Genomic DNA, 24,224 nt, shown 5'->3' with positions numbered 1-24,224 from the left:
GGTGACAGAAGGAAGCTAGGTGACAGAAGGAAGCTAGGTGACAGAAGGAAGCTAGGTGACAGAAGGAAGCTAGGTGACAGAAGGAAGCTAGGTGACAGGAAGCTAGGTGACAGAAGGAAGCTAGGTGACAGAAGGAAGCTAGGTGACAGAAGGAAGCTAGGTGACAGAAGGAAGCTAGGTGACAGCAGGAAGCTAGGTGACAGAAGGAAGCTAGGTGACAGGAAGAAGCTAGGTGACAGGAAGAAGCTAGGTGACAGGAGGAAGCTAGGTGACAGCAGGAAGCTAGGTGACAGGAAGAAGCTAGGTGACAGGAAGAAGCTAGGTGACAGAAGGAAGCTAGGTGACAGAAGGAAGCTAGGTGACAGGAAGAAGCTAGGTGACAGAAGGAAGCTAGGTGACAGGAAGAAGCTAGGTGACAGAAGGAAGCTAGGTGACAGGAAGAAGCTAGGTGACAGAAGGAAGCTAGGTGACAGGAAGAAGCTAGGTGACAGAAGGAAGCTAGGTGACAGAAGGAAGCTAGGTGACAGAAGGAAGCTAGGTGACAGAAGGAAGCTAGGTGACAGAAGGAAGCTAGGTGACAGAAGGAAGCTAGGTGACAGAAGGAAGCTAGGTGACAGAAGGAAGCTAGGTGACAGAAGGAAGCTAGGTGACAGGAAGCTAGGTGACAGGAGGAAGCTAGGTGACAGAAGGAAGCTAGGTGACAGAAGGAAGCTAGGTGACAGAAGGAAGCTAGGTGACAGAAGGAAGCTAGGTGACAGGAGGAAGCTAGGTGACAGCAGGAAGCTAGGTGACAGAAGGAAGCTAGGTGACAGGAGGAAGCTAGGTGACAGGAAGCTAGGTGACAGCAGGAAGCTAGGTGACAGAAGGAAGCTAGGTGACAGGAGGAAGCTAGGTGACAGGAGGAAGCTAGGTGACAGGAGGAAGCTAGGTGACAGGAGGAAGCTAGGTGACAGAAGGAAGCTAGGTGACAGAAGGAAGCTAGGTGACAGCAGGAAGCTAGGTGACAGGAGGAAGCTAGGTGACAGAAGGAAGCTAGGTGACAGAAGGAAGCTAGGTGACAGGAGGAAGCTAGGTGACAGGAGGAAGCTAGGTGACAGGAGGAAGCTAGGTGACAGGAAGCTAGGTGACAGGAGGAAGCTAGGTGACAGAAGGAAGCTAGGTGACAGAAAGAAGCTAGGTGACAGGAGGAAGCTAGGTGACAGGAAGCTAGGTGACAGAAAGAAGCTAGGTGACAGCAGGAAGCTAGGTGACAGGAGGAAGCTAGGTGACAGAAGGAAGCTAGGTGACAGAAGGAAGCTAGGTGACAGGAGGAAGCTAGGTGACAGGAGGAAGCTAGGTGACAGAAGGAAGCTAGGTGACAGAAGGAAGCTAGGTGACAGGAGGAAGCTAGGTGACAGGAGGAAGCTAGGTGACAGGAGGAAGCTAGGTGACAGAAGGAAGCTAGGTGACAGGAGGAAGCTAGGTGACAGGAGGAAGCTAGGTGACAGGAGGAAGCTAGGTGACAGGAAGCTAGGTGACAGGAGGAAGCTAGGTGACAGAAGGAAGCTAGGTGACAGAAAGAAGCTAGGTGACAGGAGGAAGCTAGGTGACAGGAAGCTAGGTGACAGAAAGAAGCTAGGTGACAGCAGGAAGCTAGGTGACAGGAGGAAGCTAGGTGACAGAAGGAAGCTAGGTGACAGAAGGAAGCTAGGTGACAGCAGGAAGCTAGGTGACAGGAGGAAGCTAGGTGACAGAAGGAAGCTAGGTGACAGAAGGAAGCTAGGTGACAGGAGGAAGCTAGGTGACAGGAGGAAGCTAGGTGACAGGAGGAAGCTAGGTGACAGGAAGCTAGGTGACAGGAGGAAGCTAGGTGACAGAAGGAAGCTAGGTGACAGAAAGAAGCTAGGTGACAGGAGGAAGCTAGGTGACAGGAAGCTAGGTGACAGAAAGAAGCTAGGTGACAGAAGGAAGCTAGGTGACAGAAGGAAGCTAGGTGACAGAAGGAAGCTAGGTGACAGAAGGAAGCTAGGTGACAGAAGGAAGCTAGGTGACAGGAAGCTAGGTGACAGGAAGCTAGGTGACAGGAAGCTAGGTGACAGGAAGCTAGGTGACAGAAGGAAGCTAGGTGACAGAAGGAAGCTAGGTGACAGGTGGCAGCTGGTGTGAGATGACCACTGCCCCTCAGAGAGAATTCACAATAGATAACTCCAAGGTCAAGAATTGGATTATAATAATAAAAAATACTACATCTGGGAAAGTGGGTAATAATCCCAATGATGTTGGTTCCAGTGACCACACGACACTATTCTACCTCTAAATATAATGTTTTTTAATTCCTCTCAGGGTTAGAGCCGTATGTAGGAATATCATTTATCAAAGCTCTGCACTTATTCCAATTGAAAGGAATATCACCAGTGTTTCACCTCCCATTACTGGGGCAGGGATATACATTTGTCATTTCATAAATCCAAAAGGAATAGCCTAATAAATAAATAAAGATAAGCAGAAATGGCGAGCATGACATTGAGGCTAGTATTCAACCCCCGACAAATGTGATAAAACTCCTAATCTCTCATAATGTTTCCAATCCTAACCCATTTGAGAGTGGAATGAAAGCATTGGCTGAGAACCCTTTGTGAAATATGTGTCCACATGATCTGCTGGAATAACAACGGATTGAGAGATCAATGGAGAAGATGTTTTGTCGCTGGCAATTGAGACATGTGGCTTTCTTAGGTGTCAGCCAACCATCGGCATCCTCTGGGACTAATTAGAAACCTGGCATTTAGCTCTCGCCAGAAAATCCCCCTCAACCACCTACTCTGTTTGTTTATCGCCACTTCTCCATCAATCGCAGCTCATCCATAACTTAAGGAAGTCGGCAGAGGAAAGAAAAGAGCCTCCGAACTAGCCACAGGCTACTCTGTGTCCATTAAAGTTAGCGCGTGGAATCGTCCAAATACAACACATCCTATGTGTAAATTATTTAGCCTGTACATTTTTACAGATGATCACAGTGAATGCCCACAGCCATTCTCAAGAATGTTGGTTCCATCAATTTGAGAGGATGGCTGGTAAGAAGCCATCAAAATCAATCAGCCAAGTCCGCGCTGTGTGTCTGTCATACTCCGTCAATCAGTGGGGAGCTCCAGATCAAGGTTCTAACCCACTGTGGCCCACTGCAGATCCCACAGCACAACATCATGTCAATGCGTCCAGCAGAATTGGCCAGGGACCAATCTAGTTCTCTCAACCGGACCCGGCTGACAACTCCCAGTCTAATTGGCCTATTGATTTTCGGAAGAGCCTTCTGGCACTAAAAACCAGTGTTAGGCATCATCAGATGTGATCACTAGATGCTCTAGAAGACGAATAACCTCTTAGCCCCCAGTGAAGGACAACAATTAACTGTGGATACCAGTGTATATGTAATCATTACACATTCAGTCGTCATTATTTCCAGAACAGGACAAATCGGATGAGACGAAGACAGAGAGGAGTTTTCCATCTCTCTCATTCTCCTGGAGTGAATCCTAAATGCTTGTTCACAATTTAAAACAAGTCTCCCCACAGATGCACATCACAGTAGATTAGATTCTTTCCGTCAGAATTTCATTATCATGAATGCAGGCCTTTCACCTTCATGGAGGTACAAATTGAAGCATTCTATGCAAGCAGATGGTGACATTTTATGGCCATCCAGGGAACAGTGACTCAGATTAATTAAAACAGCATTCTTACCTATTTGATATGCTCTTATTTGTGATGTTTGGCTGTTAAACTCTGTTCAGTATAACATTATTGTAGTACACAAGTCTGGTAAAAACTGCAGGCAATAATAGTTCTTGAATGAACAGGCAGAAACAGAACTGTAAATGTGTAATTTCCTTTTTCAATGGCATTACTGACTCCTGAAGACAGTAACAAAAGGTTGGCTACAGTACTTGACTAAACCGTGGCCTGCGGTGGTCCAGTGGTCTACAGTGCACACATATGCCCATGTCGGCATGGGTTCGAATCCGGCCCATGCCCTGCTGACATGTCCTCTCTCCCTTCTTCTCCTTACTTTCCTGTCTGTCTTCACTGTATCTGTCCAATAAAATGAAGAATATGAATGGGACTGTCCCATTCAGAAAAATAATAATAAAATAAAGTACTTGACTAAACCTCACCTAGTTGAGACCAAGCATTCTCCTAGTTAGGAAAACCTGGGTAAATCCTCTCGCAGAAAGTAGCAAAAAAAGGGGTGGAAACCCGTTAGAAATGAGTGACATATCGCAACACGTCAAACTAGTCAAATACCTTGCTTGGGCGGAGCAATTTTTATTTGTATTTTTTATCAAAAACAAAATTCGGTTTTTCCTTCAAGGTTTTCTTCAATGTTGCAAGATAGCAGAGACCATATCACTTTGAAAATAATATGAACACAAAAAAAATGATGTCACACCAGCAGTCTGGGAGGTTGGAGTAGCAATGCTGATGAGGAAAACTAAACAAACTTACACAAATAGATTGGAATTGTCCATTCCATCTAGCCTAGTTTTCTAAAAAGTTTTACTGAAACGAATATCAGAAAGAAAAAAACAAGTTGCCAAGCATGTTCTCTTAAAAGTGCCAAACAAATCGAGTCTATATGTTACGGTACATGTGGGAATTATGGTAGCCTACATGTGGGAAAACTAGGGTTAGGTGCTACGTCGATTTGGTACATGCTGGCATGTCTAACCCTAACCCTAATCCTATCCCTATCCCTAACCCTACCCCTAACCCCAAACCTAACCTTACCATAGCACCCTAGCACCTAACCCTAGTTTTCCCACATGTACCGTGTTCCCACATGTACCGTAACATATATATTTCAAAGAACATTCAGTCAACTAAGATGATCAAATGTAGGCCTACTCTATCTAAAATGTCATTCCTCCCCTAGCCTATAAGCCACATTTTTATCAAGCTCAGTCTATTTGGCTTTCAGTCATGAATTAGGCTATGCATGAATAAAGCTAAAGCTACCGAACCATGGTTTTTGTCTATTATTGTGGAAATTGGCATCTCATGTCACAAACGTTTCCTCCAACTCAATTCAGTACAGAAAAATAGGTTGTATGTATGCATTCAAAGTAGACAGGTTGTTCTTAGTGTCTATCAAGGGAAATGACATTGAGCTAACGCTTAGATTAGCTAATTTACGTTTGCTTAGCACCAACAACACAACATTACCACATACTACAGAAAGAGGCTAGAGAAGTAATTCTTGAAACAACAGAGCATAATCTTGAAGCCATTTGTCTTCCATTCTTCACAAGAAAAAGGCTTTAGCTTCCCACATGGACAGAAAAAAGACCACCGTTGTATCGCTTGCCTAGTGAGGCCAAGGAATTGTAATGAATCACAACGCAGTTCCAGTGGCATTCTTCACATTGCTTTCCATGGCATTTCATGACTAATTCATTAGCTTCCTAAAAATACACCATGGGGCAAGCTATTTTGTTAATGACCTTCGGAAGGCCTTTTCATTCTTAATGCTAGAAATCAAATAACAGGGAAACAACCTGACATAATGTCAGACAATGAGGTGTAATATAAATAGATCAAATATAGATTTCTCAGTAGACAGCACTTGAAGTAGAACACAACCAATGCATGGATGGATATATCGATAAGAAGGTAAAAGTGTATGGGGTCTGACAACGAGACACCTCAGCACATTCATGTTATACAAAAGCATTCTCCTCTAGGTCTAAATGATTTGCTGTGTGTGTGCGTACGCTTGATTGATTCATCAGTCATCAGTGGATGGAAGAAGCTACAGCACACTACTAAATCCATAAGAGGAGTATCTTGCACGCCTCAAATACGGCTACTAACACAGTACTTCAGCTGTTTAGGCAGATTACAAAGACTTGAAATGACATGTCATAAGTGAATTCTGTGCCATCTGAGTAGGCTATAGCCCAATTAGTGCTGCATGGATACAGTGAAATAGTTACCTTTTCTGGGAAAAAAAAAAAAGTAATTTTAGGGGAGAGAATCCTCAAAAGAGAAAGGCTCCAGTTGATAATCCGATACAAGGCTCACCTGGGAGAGCCTGGAGCCACCTTGGGGAGGGTACAGAATGTACTGACTGAACAGATTTTAAGAAATCCTGCAAGTAAGGCAGAATTTCCACCAGTTCTCTATATGTCTTTGTCTTTCAGGATATCGTGCAGAGCAGAGGGGAGCTAGCCTAGATGTATGTGGACGTCAAAGATGATCAAATACGCCCTAGTGCACAAAGCAAGAGATGTTTTCATTTTGGACCAGTGGTGTCTGATTGTTGTTTCACCCAGGTGCAACTTGGGATGAGTGACAAGACAATACTATCTGATCATATAGCCTATACTAGGCCTATACACAGTGCCCTGTGCAAGTCATGGGACAGTTCTTCTTTCTTTTAGGTTTAGGTTACAGAATGTAGAGACATTACATTCTGTGCAGGCTATCCAGGTCAGTCTTGTATGGGTTATCAACTGAAGCCTTTCTCTTATGATTTCACCAAAATGAAGGTTCTGTTACCCAGAAAGGCTCAGACTTCACTTATGACTGAATCTAGCTACTAGGTAGGCTAATAATTACCGTAGTATTATCACTATTTATCAGAATTTTAATTCTGATGACTCTCACAGCTGATTATTAACCTCACTTGTCCTTCCACTTTCAGCCCAGAAAAAGCTTCGAACTAGAACTCTGCAGGCTTTCGAGCAATGTGAAGAGGAGTCTTTAAATGTGCTACTATCTGTCTAATCTGTAGCAGTCTTTGCTATAGGCTACAGAACAACTGAAGTTACTATATTTATTTATTACTTAACTTAGCCCAATAACAATGATCTCAATTCAACTTATGAATAAATAATAAAACAAGATATTCAAAATAAAATATTTAGCTTAGGCTGGTGATACGCAGGACTACGCCGTATACCCACTAGGAAAGGCCAAGGATTTCCATATACCCACTAGGAAAGGCCAAGGATTTCCATATACCCACTTAAAAATGTTGTTGCACATGTGGACGTCTCCAAACTTCAGCCATAATTTACTAAAACGTAATGGCGTGTAATGATGGGGGGCGGGCACTCATGAACTCATTCATTTATTTATTCAACATTGCTGCGATATGTCTCCATCTCGTGGGTTACAGAGGTAACTGCACCAACAACAACAAACTGTGTATCCAAGCAGAGGTTTCTACAGAGCAGGGATGACATGTATGGAGGACCAAGTCTGTCAACATTAACAATAAATATATAGATACATAAATGAATGTATGAACAAATAAATGAATGAATACACACAGTATAACGAAATACATTTCTATATTTATTTATTCTTTTACGCATTCATTCTTTGTTTTCCACTTTCATTCTTTGTTTTCCACATTAGCCTACATGTCCGCGGGTGGAATCGAACCGGCGACCCTGTGATTACATGGCTGACGCCTTGAAATTGGCGACAGACAACACAATAAAGTATAGCTATTACTTGAAGAAGACAGTTCACGGTCAATAATTATTACAAAAATATCGGGCTGCTCTCTGTGGATAGTTCGGCATACAGGTCGCATTCGAGTATACTTGATCATAATTCATAGACCTGTCATCTTCGAACCTGCGCACCATGTAATGAACGGACGTAACCACTAGACCACGGAGAAGCCACCGAATGTGATGGCGATTTTAGGCTATTTAAAGTTTTAGAACGTTCAATAGGTAGAACGTTCACCGTTTTAGAACGTTCAACGTTCCCGCCTGATCCACCACTTGTCCGACAATATTTATGGACATATCATCAATCTGACGGGAGACGGTATTGTTTGATAATGGTACCAACTTGAACGCGTCAGCTGCTTTCTTGTCCAGCATAGTTTTAGACAAAATCATAGCGGCAGGCAAAATCAGATCTTCGGCGATTGAATGTTTTTTTTTTTTACTTAGCCACCAGTAATGAAACAGCATAGGACGCCTCCAGTGCTTTGCTTGACACACTTACCTGCCGCTTCCTTCAGTGTAGTCTGACTTGATTTGAACTCTGACAGTTTTCGCTTGAAAAAGTCGTCAGTTTTACCAACAGTTGCTAGGTGTTTGGTGCTCTGGTGTCGCTGTAAATGGGATGGCTTCATTGAATTATTAGCCAGGACTTCGCCGCAGAAAAAGTACTGTGGCTGTGGTGGATCAGCCGGTGTACATGTAAATCCCCACAAAACATATGTTTCCAGATAATAGCGGGGTCCTTTTTTCTTTTTTGCCTCAGTTTTCTTGACCGTGACTGTAGCTGGTCGTTTTAACCATCTGTCCATCTTTGCGGTAGGTTGCCAACTGACAGGCCGAGCTGACTTGTGCGCGAAAATGATCGTGAACATGATTTAAATGTGACGTGACTACCACTTGTGTTACAGTCCTCACCTGTCGGGGAGGAACTTAAGTTGCAGCGTACCATTTTAACAACAGGTTTATGAAATGACTTGTATATTTATTTATTTTTTTGGAAGGGGAAATAAATTATAATTCCAAATCTTTCGATCCACGTACCCCCTGCAATCCCCTCACGTACCCCCGGTTGGGAACCACTGGGTTAGAGTACAGTTCCACGCAATTTCAGCCCTAAAGGATGAACGGAAATGTTGTGATAATTTTTTCATTTCCCAGTGCAGATAATAACATGCCTCAGCTACTAGCCTATACGAGGCTTAACCCTTGTGTGGTGTTCGGGTCAACCTGACCCGTTTTCAATTTTTACTTAAAGAGAAATGGTACAAGAATACATTTTATCAATCTGAAACTCCATGGCCTTGGCTCATTTTATATGAAAAACAAAAAACAAAAATCTTTTATTTTTTTTACACATCCTACAATACCCCAACACATTTATGTCCTTCATAAGGTGTTCGGGTCATTTTGACCCGGATACACAGAGACACAGAAACATACACACACTCACACGGACACTCACTCACTCACTCACACACCTCTGCTCTGTCTTTCCCGTGCCGAGAAGCCGTCTGCTCTCGCACTCTTTACCCTTTGAAATGCAACATTGTATAATAATAATAAAGAATAATATTGTACTGGACTCCTCACACCTGCACAAGAAGCCGTCTGCTCTGGCTTTCCCGCGCCGAGAAGCTGTCTGCTCTCGCACTTTTTACCCTTTGAAGTGCAATGTTGTAAAAAAATGTATAATAATATTGTACTGCACCTGCACATCATGGGAGGGATAAAAGAGAGAAATAGCTCTACATCCCAGTGTATAGGTCATTTCAACTACAATCCTCCACCAGCAACATGAAGAAAAGATACAGTGTTCAGAGGGCCGTGGAGATAATATTTGAAGAGAGTGAGCAACATAGTGAAGTTGAAAGGGGGGAGGATGTTTCAGATGAGGATAATGTAGAAATTAATTCAGAGTATTCTGATTCTGAAAGTGAATTTGGAGATAAGTTTCACTCTGAGCATGCAGCAGAAGGATCCCCACAGCCAGCCACTGGAAGAGCCCCGCAGCCAGCCACTGGAAGAGCCCCGCAGCCAGCCACTGCAGGAGCCCCACAGCCAGCCACTGCAGGAGCCCCACAGCCAGCCACTGCAGGAGCCCACACATATTTGTCCAAGAATGGCCAAATTGAATGGTCTTCATCCCCAATGAGAGAGCCCCCCCGCTCAGCTGCTAACATTATAAGGATGGTACCAGGGCCCACACGATTGGCAGTGACTCATGTTGATGATATCAAGTCATCCGTTGAGCTGCTGATTACTGATTCAATTCAGAAAATAATTCTTGATATGACCAACCTTGAGGGGAGACGTGTTTTCGGGGAGGAGTGGAAAGAAATGGACAACACACACTTACAGGCCTATTTTGGGATCCTCATCCTAGCAGGTGTCTATAGGTCAAGAGGGGAGTCGACTGAAAGTCTGTGGGATGTGGAGACAGGGAGAGCAATTTTTAGAGCCACAATGTCTCTGAAGAGCTTCAATATCTACTCGAGGGTCATCAGGTTTGATGACCGGGAATCAAGACCTGTTAGACGGCGTAGGGACAAGTTGGCTGCAATCCGCACGGTGTGGGACAAGTGGGTGGACCGGCTTCCACCTCTTTACAACCCTGGGCCCAATCTAACTGTGGATGAACGGCTTGTGGGGTTTAGAGGTCGTTGCCCCTTCAGGCAGTATATGCCCTCCAAACCAGCAAGGTACGGAATACAAATCTGGGTTGCCTGTGATGCCGTTTCATCGTATGCATGGAACATGCAAATTTATACAGGGAAGCCAGAGGGAGGAGCCCCTGAGAGAAACCAGGGGACACGGGTGGTGTTGGATATGTCACAGGGCCTCAGTGGCCATAACATCACCTGTGATAATTTCTTTACATCCTACAGCCTGGGACAGGAACTTCTCAAACGAAAGGTGACAATGGTTGGAACAGTCCGAAAAAACAAGACGGAGCTCCCACCCCAGTTTCTAAATGTGAAGAACAGGCCAGTCCATTCCTCCAACTTTGTGTTTACAGCCAACACTACCCTGGTGTCTTACATACCAAAAAAGGGCAAGAATGTGATGCTCATGAGCACTCTACATAGGGATGGAAGAATCAGTGGCCGGGAGGACCGTAAGCCAGAGGTCATACTTGACTACAACGCCACCAAAGGTGGAGTAGACAACCTGGACAAGCTGCTGGCCTGCTACAGCTGCCATAGAAGAACTCTACGGTGGCCTCTCGTGATCTTCTTCAACATCCTGGATGTTTCAGCCTACAATGCATTTTCAATCTGGATGGCAGTCAACCCAGACTGGAACCAAAGGAAGCTCCAAAGACGACGTATTTTCCTTGAGGAGCTAGGTATGGCACTGGTGACACCGCATATCCAAAGGAGACAACATATGCCCAGGACCCCAACTTCTCTAGCCATAGTGAGGAGGATTACAGATGCTCCACCTGCACAACCCACACAACCACAATCTCCAGTGCCTGAGGTAAGTGTCCTGTTGCGGTTGTTTGTGTGTGTGTGTGTGTCTGTGTTGATTCACTTGCGTAGTCAAATGTATTGATCGCTTTGGTAAATGTAAGTTGCTTTGAAATAAGGCGTCTGCTAAATGCCAACATTTTTAATGTAAATGTAAATATGTGTGTGTGTGTGTGTGTGTGTGTGTGTGTGTGTGTGTGTGTGTGTGTGTGTGTGTGTGTGTGTGTGTGTGCGTGTGTGCGTGTGTGAGTGATTTAGAGTATTAGGAGACGTGGTGGAAAAAAAAATCCTGAACTAAGTCTTTTCATTATTCTAGACTGCAGCCCATGGCAAAAAGAGGAAGCGCTGCGAGGTGTGTGGACCCTCAAAGGACACAAAGACAGGGACCACATGCAGCAACTGCAAAAAGTACATTTGTGGTACACATACTGTCAAATGCTGTACTTCATGTGTTGTGTAGACAGACATGCCCATGCACACACAATTGTAACCAGTGTTATTTCAGTGACTAAAACAGTGTACATTCCACATGTTTTGTGTTTCAGCATTTGTAGCATTATTCTTGTTCATCACCTGTATTTTTTACAGCTTTGATTATAATGCTTTGAAAATCAATTGAGAATATAAGTTCAAAATAATCAACATCAATAAAAACATTGTTTCATTTACATTTTTCCTAGATAAGTATGATTTATGACAACCAAGTCTTTATTATAGTGGATTTTGTTTAGTGGAAGTTAGGAGCATCATGTGCGTAAAAACGCCTCTACTCATCATGCTGCCGTTCGGCCCCACCTATTCCCAGGGGTCTGACACTTTGAGGGTTATAATTAGGCACCCTCTGCTCCAGCCCCTCCAAAGGGCAGCCCCCTAGGTCCACCAGAACAAAATATACACTTTTGAATGTGAACACAGTACCTATTGTGCATTAATGGGTACAGTACCTGTTTGTGCCCACAGGAGGCGCTCTTTAATATTATGGGCTATTTTGGGGCTATCTTGCACCCTGAGCATACTCCCTTGTACGGGTCACCATTGGGACTAGGAGCACCGTGTCAGGAAAAGTGCTTTCAAAACCCCAATGATGTCCCGGGTCAACTTGACCCGAAGAGTACGAAAGGGTCCAAAAAGTGAACACCACACAAGGGTTAATGATGCTGTGAGAGATAGACGTCTGATGAGAGAGCAGATTAAACACCACAATGCAGAGAAAGTCCAATCTGAACTGCAGCCCTGGGAGAATATCACCATGTAATAATTTCCTTCGACCATCAGAGCGATAAAACAAGGACAGACTTAGGGCTGAAATTTGCATGTGAAAAGAAAGTGCCCCCCCAAAAGTGAGAAAAGTCAGCCATGTTAACCGTAATGTATCTAACAGATCCAATGAGGCATCATCCAATGGGACTTTTGAATACTCTAACTAGCATTTTCTCAAAAGATCAGGGCCAATAAAAAGTTGTTAGCCTAAGTATTTTTGGTTCTGCTCAGCACTATTTGCTCTAACAAATTGCCACTGGGCCCCAGAGTGTGTATGTGATTGAATAGATATATGCCTACAGTTCAACTAAGAGGTACATTTACTGTAAGCATGTACGATTTCATGAGGCTTCACACTAGGGTCTAATAAAATACCTATGAGACCAGTGTTACTTTCTTCTCAGGGATGAGTTTACTTTGATCAGCATCCCCATATAATTCTCACTGAATAATGTATCACCAGCCTACATGGCACTGCAGTTAAAAGTATTTAATTTCATTTAGGCTTAAATCTCTGCAGCATATGGTGCCCTGCGTAAGTAATGCGACAATGACACATTTTTGTTCTTTTTTTGGCTCTACACATGAACACTTTGGCTTTTAAATCAAATTACTATGAAGTTAAAGTGGGGATTCTCAGGCTGTATTTAATGGTACTTGTGTACATATTGGTTTCACCATTCAGAAACACATTTGATGCATAGTCCATCTATTTTAGGGGTACCCAAAAGCAATGGAACAATTGGCTTGACATGGTGGTATGCTGTAGCCCAAATGAAACATGACGCAGGGGGCGTTTTAGTTTGAGCATGTATAGCCTAGCTGTCACTAGAACTTGCCAACTTGTCATAATTCATGATTGTAACTGCTGAGGCAGCAGCCGAATGTATGAAGCGTTCGGAAACATTGTGTCTACTCAAGAACAAGCAAATGCCAATTGGATTGTGCTTCATCATGCACTAAGACAATGATCCAAAACATACTGCCATAGCTACTAGGGAGGTTTTTTCAGGGCCAAAAAATCGAAAGTTATTGACTGGCCAAGTAAATGTTCAAATTTAAATCCAATTTCCATTTAATTTCCTGATTATAAGATTATAGGCAAAAAGACCTCAAAACAAACAACGACTGAAGACAGCCGAGGTACAGGCCTGGCAGAGCATCAGAAGATACATAGCGTCTGGTGGGATCAATGTTTAGCAGACTTCAGGCAGTTATTGCATGCAAGGTATTGCCGACCAAATACTAAACATGACTGCTTAATTTGGACATTTGATAAATGTCCCATTACTTTTGGCAACCCTGAAATAGGGGGAATATGCATAAAAAGTGCTAGAATTTCGGAATTTTCCGAAACCAATATGTACACCATAAAATACAAGCTGTCCCATTACTTACACAGGGCACGACACCACCAATTCCAAGATACATTGGAGAGCCAGTCTTTGCACTAACTTACATTGATAACATGGTATAGCCTATTCACATGTTGTTTTATTGACGGAAAGGGCAGACTGAGATATATATAGGTCAGACCAGCCCTGTCACAACACCATAAATCATGTAGCAGCTGTCTCAGACACATAAAAAATACTATTGTGCAATATGACAACCCTAGTTGACTATCTGTGCAGTATAGTACAGTGGATTGTGTACATAGCCTTTATTTATGTAAACCAGCTCCTTACCTTCTTGTGATTTTTTTCTTTTTCTAAAAGTGTTTTTTTTTTCTTCCCTTTCCTAACACCAGGGGAGCCACCCCTCCTAAATTTCGTTGTTTGGTACCTGTACTGTAGCAATGACAATAAAGTCCATTCATTCATTCATTCATTTGATTTGTTGTCTCCCTAAGCAGATTTCCCTTTCCCATTGGCAGGATGGCATCACTTTCAGCATTGGTTCTGAGCCCTGGCCTGTGCAGTTAACCAGGACAAAACCTTCACCGCATGGCTGTGCCTGAAACAACAGGAAGGGCCGCTGCTCAGCGGCTGACATGCACACAATCTCTGTTGGTCTCTTGTAGAAGAAATCTTCCCATGACTCACAATGGCTGGATTATTTTATTTCGGACTGTTGTTGGTGATCATTGCTTTTTCAGCTCCTGTGGGTGTACGGAGCGAAGTGACCCGTCATACGAAGTGACACCACCGTACGAACGAGGAAAGCAGCGAGCTGACTGACCGAGCAGTACACCCTATGAATGAATGAATGGTCTTTATTGTCATTGCTACAGTACAGGTACCAAACAACGAAATTATTCGACGACCCATCCCATCCACTGTTCAGAGTACATTATTCTACCAGCTGAACTAGATTCCTGACGCAAGTCAAAAGCCCCTTTCACACATAGTTCCCTGTAAATTGCATGGTATCCCGACCCGTGTCAGCCAGGCATTTTCACTGTTCACACATGACCGAATTAGCCAGAAATTACCTGGTTGCTCCCTTTCACACATGGCTACGACCCGGGTCTTGAATCATGCATTCAACTGGATTCAGAACTGGAACGAGACAGGCGCATGAGACCGCCATATACCATACCTCCATTTTATATTTAAAAATATGATGAATACTTGTATTTATATGTATATAAAACGGAGGTATGATAATGATATATGGCACATCAGGGTTCGACAGTAACGCTTGCCCGCTTGCCCGGGGCAAGTAAAAACTTTGCCGGGTTTGTTTGCGTGAGCCCGACAACGCTGCTGGATCCTGGATATTTTTACCTGTGTGCAGGAAGAACAACAGACCACGCAGGCGCCAGACCAGACTAGATGATCGTCGTCGGGCTTGCGCAAACAAACCCGGCTAATTTTTTACTTGCTCCGGGCAAGCGTTACTGTCGAACCCTGCACATAGTATAAGGCAGTCTCACGCGCCTGTCACGTCTCCAGTACATTCGAACTTTGCATCCTTTGAAACATATGGTGGGATGTAAGGATCTTGTAACTTAACAACAATAGCAGCATTGAAATAGTTTACTTTATGTTCAACTGGAAACGGTAGTGAGGGCAGAGTTTTGACTTTGTGTGAAGTAGTGTCCAGTTGTGGAATTATATTTAGTCGAAGCGATATTCGGAGTCTGGGGCAGTTCTTATGCGCTCTGCCCTGCTGACTGCGCGATGCAGGACAGCTGTGAAAGGAGACGGACCAGGCAATGTTCAGGCTTCTGTTCACACCTAAGCCTTCCCTGTATAATTCCATGGAATTTACATGGTCGGATTTCCCTGGTTAGTCGCGTGAACACATAAGCCGTCCCTGGAAATTCCATGGAATCTGGAATCTATGTGTGAATAAAGCAATAAAGGCAATAAAGGTTTCATTCATTCATTCAAAACAACAATGCCAAAAGCAATATTGCTGTGGCTAAAATTAACCTGGAGAGCACTGGCAAGAAAAACATCACTTCATGAACAGGAATAGTGAAGACAAGCTGGACCTAGCTAGGATGTGAAACAGTGGAGGGGGATTGGAATCATTTGGACTTCATCAGGGAGTGTATTCATTTTCAGTCAAATGTAATTGAACACTAATCCTTACCAGGAAAACATCAGTTGCATATGGATGCATTGCCTTGGGGAAATGGGCTTTTAAGATGATCAGGCTGCCACGTGAGCCCAACAAATGCCCACCATCACCATGTGTTTTCAGAAAAGAACACCGATCAGCATCCCCTATGTGGACCACTTAACCTTTGCCTTTCAGAGTATCCTCTGTCCCAACATTTTTGAAGTAATACTCGTTTACATAATAGTGTAATAATATTGCTGATTTAGCCAGCACTGGACAGGCAAGACCATACTAAACAAAAATGCTAAAATAAAGAATAATCTTACGGTGTGAGGCTACATGACATGAACTACAGCTTGCTACTCTCACTATCAGGGAGCCTGTGGTAGTCTGTGATCCAGTAACAGACATGTGTAAGTGTAGGCTAACCCTAACTAGGGATGGGAATTGATAAGATTTTATTGATACCGATTTCATTATCAATTCTGCTTATCGGTTTGCTTCTTTATCGATTCCTGATACATTTTCTGGGTGGAAAAAAAGTAGACCTAGACAGGTTTTCAGTGTCAACACAGATTTTATTATCTTAAGTCTCTGAACACAGTGTATAATATCTGAACATAACATTTGAACATAAACAATATAATATAACTAGGCTATAACTTATAAGTAACTTACAATTTATAGGGCCAGTTTCACAGACAAGGCTTAAGCCTAATCCTGGACTAAAAAGCATCTTCAATGGAGATTTTACATTGAAAGTGTGATTTAGTCCAGGACTAGGCTTAAGCCTTGTCTGTGAAACCGGCCCATAAGGATACTAGGAAAACAAATTTGTAAACAAATACCTATAAAACTGAAAAATGAGCATGTCTGCTTTCTCTGGGAGGGTCCTAGATCAGCGATTCCCAACCTATGGGCTGCGAGGGTACTGCAAGTGGGCCGCCAAATCATGGCAGAAAAATGTTTTATTGAAGTGTTTTACTGTACTCTATGGTACTGTATTTTTTTCTTTAAAACCTTCAAAAATGCATCACAAGTGATGTCCCGCCTGTCAAGCAAAAAAGAAGAGTTCATAGAAAGTACAGTGCTGAATATTTAGCCTTGGGATTTTTTTGGACAGGCACAGAAGACCAGCCGTTACCGCTGTGCGTGGTGTGCTCTGAGGTGTTATCGAATGAAGCTCTAAAGCCAAGTAAACTACGTCGTCACCTTGAGACAAAACATCAACAGTATATGTCCAAAGCACTAGATTCTTTCAACAACAAACTCAAGGATTATCAGGCCAAGAAGAAAGTCATTGAAACATTGTGTATGGGCACTGAGAACGCAAACGCAGTGGAAGCATCTTGTCGGGTTGCGCGACTGATAGCCAAAGCTGGTAAACCACACACAATCGGTGAGAATTTAATTCTCCCCGCCACAAAAGAGATAGTGGAGGTGATGTTGGTAGAGAAGGCACGTAAGAAAATCGGCCTCATCTCATTGTCTGATAACTCAGTCGCCCGCAGGATTTACGACATGGCCGAGAATGTGTCAGAACAGCTGATAACGGGCATACGAGAAAGTCTTTTTTATGCCAACTGGATGAATCGACAGATATCGCAAATATGTCACAACCGCTTGCCTATGTAAGGTATGAAAACAATGGAGAAATAAAAGAAGAGTTCCTGTTTTGCAAACCTTCGCCAATGCGTTCTACTGCTGAGGCCATTTTTGACATTCTGAACGCGTTCATAGTTTCAAACGCGATTGATTGGTCCAAATGTGTGGGAGTGAGCACTGATGGGGCCAGTGCGATGCTAGGCCGACACAGTGGAGTCATCACCCGTGTGAAAGCAGTGGCTTCACTCGTAGCATCTGTCCACTGCAGCATACACAGAGAAGCGCTGGCTACGAAGAAAATGCCTGCAGATCTCAAGACTGTTCTAGACGAGGCAGTCAGAGCAGTCAACTTTATCAAAAGCCGCCCACTGCAATCACGTTTATTTTCAGTTTTATGTGACGAGATGGGCAGTGACCATAACCAGCTTCTGTTACATACTGAAGTCCGGTGGCTCTCAAGAGGGAAGGTACTGTGCGACTTTTTGAATTGCATGATGAGGTCAGGGTGTTTTTCCTCTACACAAAGTTTGAACTCGCACATAGTTTCAGGGATTTTGAATGGTTGGCTAAATTGGGATATCTGGCCGATATTTTCAACCACTTAAATGGACTCAACCTCAGGCTCCAAGGAAAAGCAGTGACCATTTTCAATGTTCAGAATAATGTTCGACCATAAAAATGTTTTAGGTGTGGGCCAGACGAGTTGAGCAGTCAAACTTAGACTCTTTTGAGAATCTGTCTGATATTTTGACAAAAGGAAGAAATGCAGGTTCCCGCCACCATGATCAATCACATGAAAGAACACCTGCATGGTTTGAGGACCAAGCTGCGCGAATACTTCCCCATCCCAGACGTGCAGTGCAACTGGATTGAAAACCCCTTCGCCAGCCACAGTGACGAGGCCTGAGCGCAAAAGAGCAGGACAATCTTATTGATCTCTCCTGCGACAGCGCGTTGAAACTGACTTTCTCACAGAAGCACCTATTCTCTGATGGCTCTTTAAGTGTCCTGCCTGACTGAAACTCTGCCCACACTGGGAGCAGTGATATGGTTTCTCTCCTGTGTGTATTCTCTGGTGTTTCTTTAGGGATCCTGCCTCACTGAAACTCTGCCCACACTGGGAGCAGTAGAATGGCTTCTCTCCTGTGTGTATTCTCTGGTGACTCTTTAGGTTACCTGCCCGACAGAAACCCTTCCCACACTGTGAGCAGCAGAATGGCTTCTCTCCTGTGTGTATTCTCTGGTGACTCTTTAGGTTTCCTGCCTTACTGAAACTCTGCCCACACTGGGAGCAGTAGAATGGCTTCTCTCCTGTGTGTATTCTCTGGTGTGTCTTTAGGTTTCCTGCCTCACTGAAACTCTGCCCACACTGGGAGCAGCAGAATGGCTTCTCTCCTGTGTGTATTCTCTGGTGTCTCTTTAGGGATCCTGCCTGACTGAAACTCTGACCACACTGGGAGCAGTAGAATGGCTTCTCTCCTGTGTGTGTTCTCTGGTGAATCTTTAGATGTCCTGCTTTACCGAAACTCTTATCACATTGGGAGCAGTGATATGGCTTCTCTCCTGTGTGTATTCTCTGATGACTCTTTAGGTTTCCTGCCCGACTGAAACTCTGCCCACACTGGGAGCAGCAGAATGGCTTCTCTCCTGTGTGTGTTCTCTGATGCTTCTTTATGGATTCTGCTGTATTGAACCTCTTCCCACACTGGGAGCAGTGGTATGGTTTCTCTCCGGTGTGTATTCTCTGATGCTTCTTCAGGGCTCCTGCTTCACTAAAACTCTTCCCACACAGTGGGCAGCGGTAGGTCTTCTCTCCGGTGTAAGTCTGTGGTAGTGTTTTAAGGTGATTCTTCCGCCTCGAGCTCCTGTGTTGTTGATGGTTTCCTGGTGTGGTGGAGCTGGGCTCGCTGTCTGAACCTGGGTTGGAGCTCTGCTGGTCTGTAAGAATAGGAACATATACAGGGTTACATAGGCAAGTTTATTTGTATAGCACATTTTATACAACAAGGGCAATTCAAAGTGCTTTACATACAGCATTCGGATATTAAGAAAGAAAAAAATATATAGAAATTAAATATCAACATTTAACAAGATAATAGGCAATGAATACAAATATATGAATTAAAGTATGTCTCTCAGAGAGATAAACCTCTGCACCTCCTACAAGCATCGTACCACCATACAGGATTACGGTCAGATTATCACGGGGAGTGGCTGCACATATGATGCAGAAGAGGTTGATTATCATTATTAAAAAATAATAGTAATAAATATGCTAATATTTGAAAATGTATATACATTATATACTGTATCATAAATACACTTTATACACATTATATACTGTGTCATAAATAACATTTTATTTGTTCCATGTTGTTCCATGAAAATCCGTTGAGGATTACAGACATAATCAACTGTAGGCTACTGCAGTGTATTCCTCTATATGTGTGGTGTTTCCTCTATATGTGTGGTGGCCTGGGAAAACCCGTCGGATGTCGCTGGCGTTCGTTTGTGGCAAAGAGCAAAAATAGATGGAAATGTCCTATTTCGGCGATTTTGATATTATGTGGTATTCTAGTACTTTGAACTCCATACTACATTATGGTGAATAAACATTTTAAGAAAACAAAAGAGAAAGTACTTATTTTTATGTTTTTGTGGTGGGTAGTTTGCTAGCGAAACAACGTCACGTTGAACGTGTCTCATTCTCAGTTAAGCAACGCACGCACACATGAGCGAAAGGAGAGACGATACTTCCACCTGTGTTATTGCCAGTTTACTGATGCTCACAATAAGCATAAAGTAATAACATCTTAACTAGAAGACACACAAATGGATCTGTCCCTCGCATACCGACGAGGCGAGCAGACTAACACCGCATCACAAGCAGACAAACGAGACCGTCCGATCTGCATAGGCTCCTCCCCCTACCCGGAGGAGAAAGGGGTCGGGGGCAGCATTTCTCACCTTGACATGATGCATTAAAATGCTCATAACTTTTCAAAATAAAGGGCTATCTCAGTCATTCAACCAGTTATGAATAGCTGAGAACTTCTAATTTATGGAAATATTAAAAAATGAAAATGTCAAAATGCCACCATGTGAAGGGTTTTCCCAGGCCACCACACATATGCATTTATTGGTGGCGGGCCGCCACGAATGAATTTCCTCCGCCACTAATTGATTCAGTCCACAAAAAAAAAAATATCTGAACATTTTAGCTGATTAAAATATATCTGATCCTAGATCAGCGCTATAATGGATGTTGACTAAAAGTGCACCTAAATCCACGCCCATCTCTCTCGAACCGCTGATCCAAAATCAGATTAATGACATTAAACATTCAGTTGACGACGTGACACAAGGGCTACTCCTGATTGGTCTAAATGTGAACCGGCATGAGAACCGTGCAGACTCAACCATCCCTGTTCAGCAGTCTTACCTGCCGAAATGCTCGGGCGCCTGTGTTTTCTCCTCGCAAATAACGGGCTAAAAGTCACCGGTAGTACCATCTAAAAGATACAAAAAGCTGATCTAGCTAGCTAGGTGCACAAATAAGATATCACGTTAAATAACTTCGAAAAATTAAACGAAAACAGCAACAGATGGATGGATTTTTCAAGAAAAAAGATGTCCCAGACACTTCAAACATTGCTGAAGCTAGCAGTGGCTATTGTTCGGTTCTGTATCCCCACCGAACGGGGTGCCAAGAGATCAAACGTTGGAATAACTCAATTTGGTGATTTGTGGTTTATTGCAGTATAAAATGTTCACCACAGTCAGTAGCAGTAGCATTTGCAGTAGCAGTAGCATTTGCAGTAGCAGGTTATAAACCTAAATGTAAAACGAATATAAATGATATAGAATAGATAAGTCATAGATAAGTCATGCAATGTATCAGAATATCAAGTCATTTAGAAACATTCTCTTAATATTACAGAACAACATAACCCAACAGAGCAGTAAATACATTCGTTTTGTCATTTAGAAACATTCTCTTAATATTACAGAACAACATAACCCAACAGAGCAGTAAATACATTCGTTTTGTCATTTAGAAACATTCTCTTAATATTACAGAACAACATAACCCTGCAGAGCAGTAAATACATTCGTTTTGTCATTTAGAAACATTCTCTTAATATTACAGAACAACATAACCCTGCAGAGCAGTAAATACATTCGTTTTGTCTTACCGGTAGCGTGTCCCTCTTGACTACTATGATAAACACAAGGCAATGTCCGCCATTTTATCCCCGAAGCCCCTCCCACATTGTGGATATCCGGGTTTGGAAATTAACCCCTTACAGTCACCCTAGTGAACGCAACACCTCCCACTTTACCGAATGAACTGGTTCATGGAGGTCACAGACCATAACCATAATCATATCATAACACATTTTTTTTCTCTTTTTTTTTTTTTTTCTTTTCAATAGTCCAGCTGTACTTGCCAATCACGAAGAATGCCAATGTCACTGTTCAGGCACCTCCCCTGACAGAGGTGTAGTGTTCTGTCATGGTTTGGTTCATGAGTGTGGATTCAACTTCTTACTTCGTGTATGTGCAAGTGTGTTAGACATGGTGGCAGCGCATGGCGTTCACCAACCAGCCTAAAGGGGTTTGGGGCGGTGACGTCCTGAGGCAATGTCTACAGAACCAGGGGGATTGGGCGATGTCAGTCGACGAGGCCAGTGTCAGGCCTAGGAAGGCCACTAGTCTTCCATGGGGATGAGGACCACAAGTCGATCCCACAAGTATCACCTTCCAGTCCGGTTCGTCCAAGGAGCAGACTGTTAGGGTTCACATTTTCGACAGTCTTCTTGTTCTTTTGCCCTGGCGTCAATCGGTCTTTCGTTAGTTAGGTTAGCCGCTTGGTAGAAGAGGGTTTGGAGTTTACTCCAGGTGAGCGAGCCTATCGTCCCTCCAAGGCTTGAGAGTGCTCTCTTCATGAGCTTTACTGCGGCTTCAGCAGCCCCATTGCGATGAGGTGCGTCGGCCGGGTGAAAGTCCCATGCCCACACTGTTCTTTTTTTTAACGGCATCCTTGATTCCGAAAGGGCCAAAGAGGTCAAGCGTGGTGTATTCAAATGGGCCAGCACGCTGTGAGTGCTCTGGTGGCAGGTCGCTCATCATCTGCTGGCACAATCTCCCTTTCTGTTTACGGCAGGTTACGCACTCGTTCACAGCTTTCTTTACCGTTCTTTGGCCTTGCACTACCCCCGCCTTCTTCCTTGTGCGCAGCAGTGTGGTGGCAATGCCTTCATGGTTCCTTTCATGGGCTTCTCTCGTTAGTAGGGTGGCTAGCCATGAATGGAATGGGATTAGAGGAACGGCTGTCCCGTCTTCAATCCAGGACTGGATTCTGCCTCCACAGAGAAGGAGCCCGTGTTCTTATCCTTGTGGACCACCAAGCGGTCCAGGGTCGAGTCATGGAACTTAAAGCCATCTTGGGCTGCGAGGGCCAGGTCTTGGAAGGCTCCTGCTCTTTCCTCAGCGGACAGTATGGAGCCGTTTGCCTCCCACTTTAGTGGGTCCGGAGCCTGGCGTCTCCTTCTCAGCCAGGTCTCTGCGGCTCGTCGGGTCCGGGCTATGGTTCCACAAAGCTTTGACAAGGAACTGAATTGTTGAGGCTCCACAAGGCGCACCAGTCCAATGCCCCAGGGTCTTCTCTGTTTGCCTGCCTCTTGCAACTGCTTATTAAGTTTGGTGTGATCAGTTCCCAACTTCTGCTGCCCACTGAACTCCTTACGGCTGCTGTCAAACTCCTGGCTCAACCTGCTGTTCTCCTCCTGCAGGGACACCAGAGACTGGGAGTTCACAGAAGCAACTTTCTTCAGCTCCTCAATCTCCTGGCACAGGCTACTGATCTTCAGGTTCTCTGAGCTGAGCTGCTCCTTGGACTTGCTGAGCTCTTCCTGGTACCTGGAATTCTGCTGATTCAGGGACTCCAACTGACTTTGCATCTCCTGTTTGGCACTGCGGAACTCCTCCAGCAGGGCCTCGCTCTTCTCCTGCTGCAGACGGCATTTCTCTTGTGTCAGCTGTTCCAGGGCCTCTGAAGTCTTCCCTGAGGTCTCGGCTGCTTCAAGCTGCTTGGAAAGAGCATTTTTGAGTTGGGCCTCAAGCTGGGTAAGTATATTTTTCTCCTCCGCTTGAGCCAGGACAGTCTCTTTGTATGCCATTGATGCTGATCTCATGCTCCTTGCGAGGTGAGTGTCAGAGCGGTGGACAGCCAGGTCGACTACCTCAATGAGGTTGGGATGGGTTCCACCAACGGTTTTGCCCAGTGGGCCGTCCCAGAGGACGAGGTCTCCCACAATCTTGGTTGGCTGGGGAACAAGACGACCTTCACGGTGACTGATAAGGAGGTCTATCTTCTCAGGACGGACCAGTTCGTCAGTGGCAACGTCAGGGAAGAATTTCTGCAATTGCCTGGGCGAGACCGGCTGGTTCACCTCTGCGATGCTCTCCAGTCCGTAGCAGAGGATTTTATGCTCTGCCACCTTTCCTTTGGGGGTTTTCATCCTCAGTCGCAGAGGGTACCTTTTTGTCACAATCGTCTTCCTCATACCCCCGATACCATGAATAATCAGCTTGATATCCTCGCCGCATAGACCAAGACGACCGGCTGCTTTGTTGGTAATGTAGTTCGTGTCGGAGGCGAGGTCGATCAGAGTGCCGATGAGGCAGCCAGAATTTGTTGTCGCATTCAGCAGCATCATCAATACAGGGTGTTCCTTCTGTCCAACTCCATCTCCAGCATTGGTGCATACAGTCGACGAGACTTTGTTCGAAAATACTTTCTTGTATTTGTCTCTTTGTTCTGGAGTAAGCTCTGCCAGGAATTCCTCCTGCTTGTCGGTTAGGCCAAGCT

The sequence above is a fragment of the Nansenia antarctica genome, assembly GCF_963989245.1.
Source record: "Nansenia antarctica genome assembly, chromosome: 7".
Taxonomy (NCBI): Eukaryota; Metazoa; Chordata; class Actinopteri; order Argentiniformes; family Microstomatidae; genus Nansenia; species Nansenia antarctica.
Note: the sequence above shows the minus strand (reverse complement) of the source record.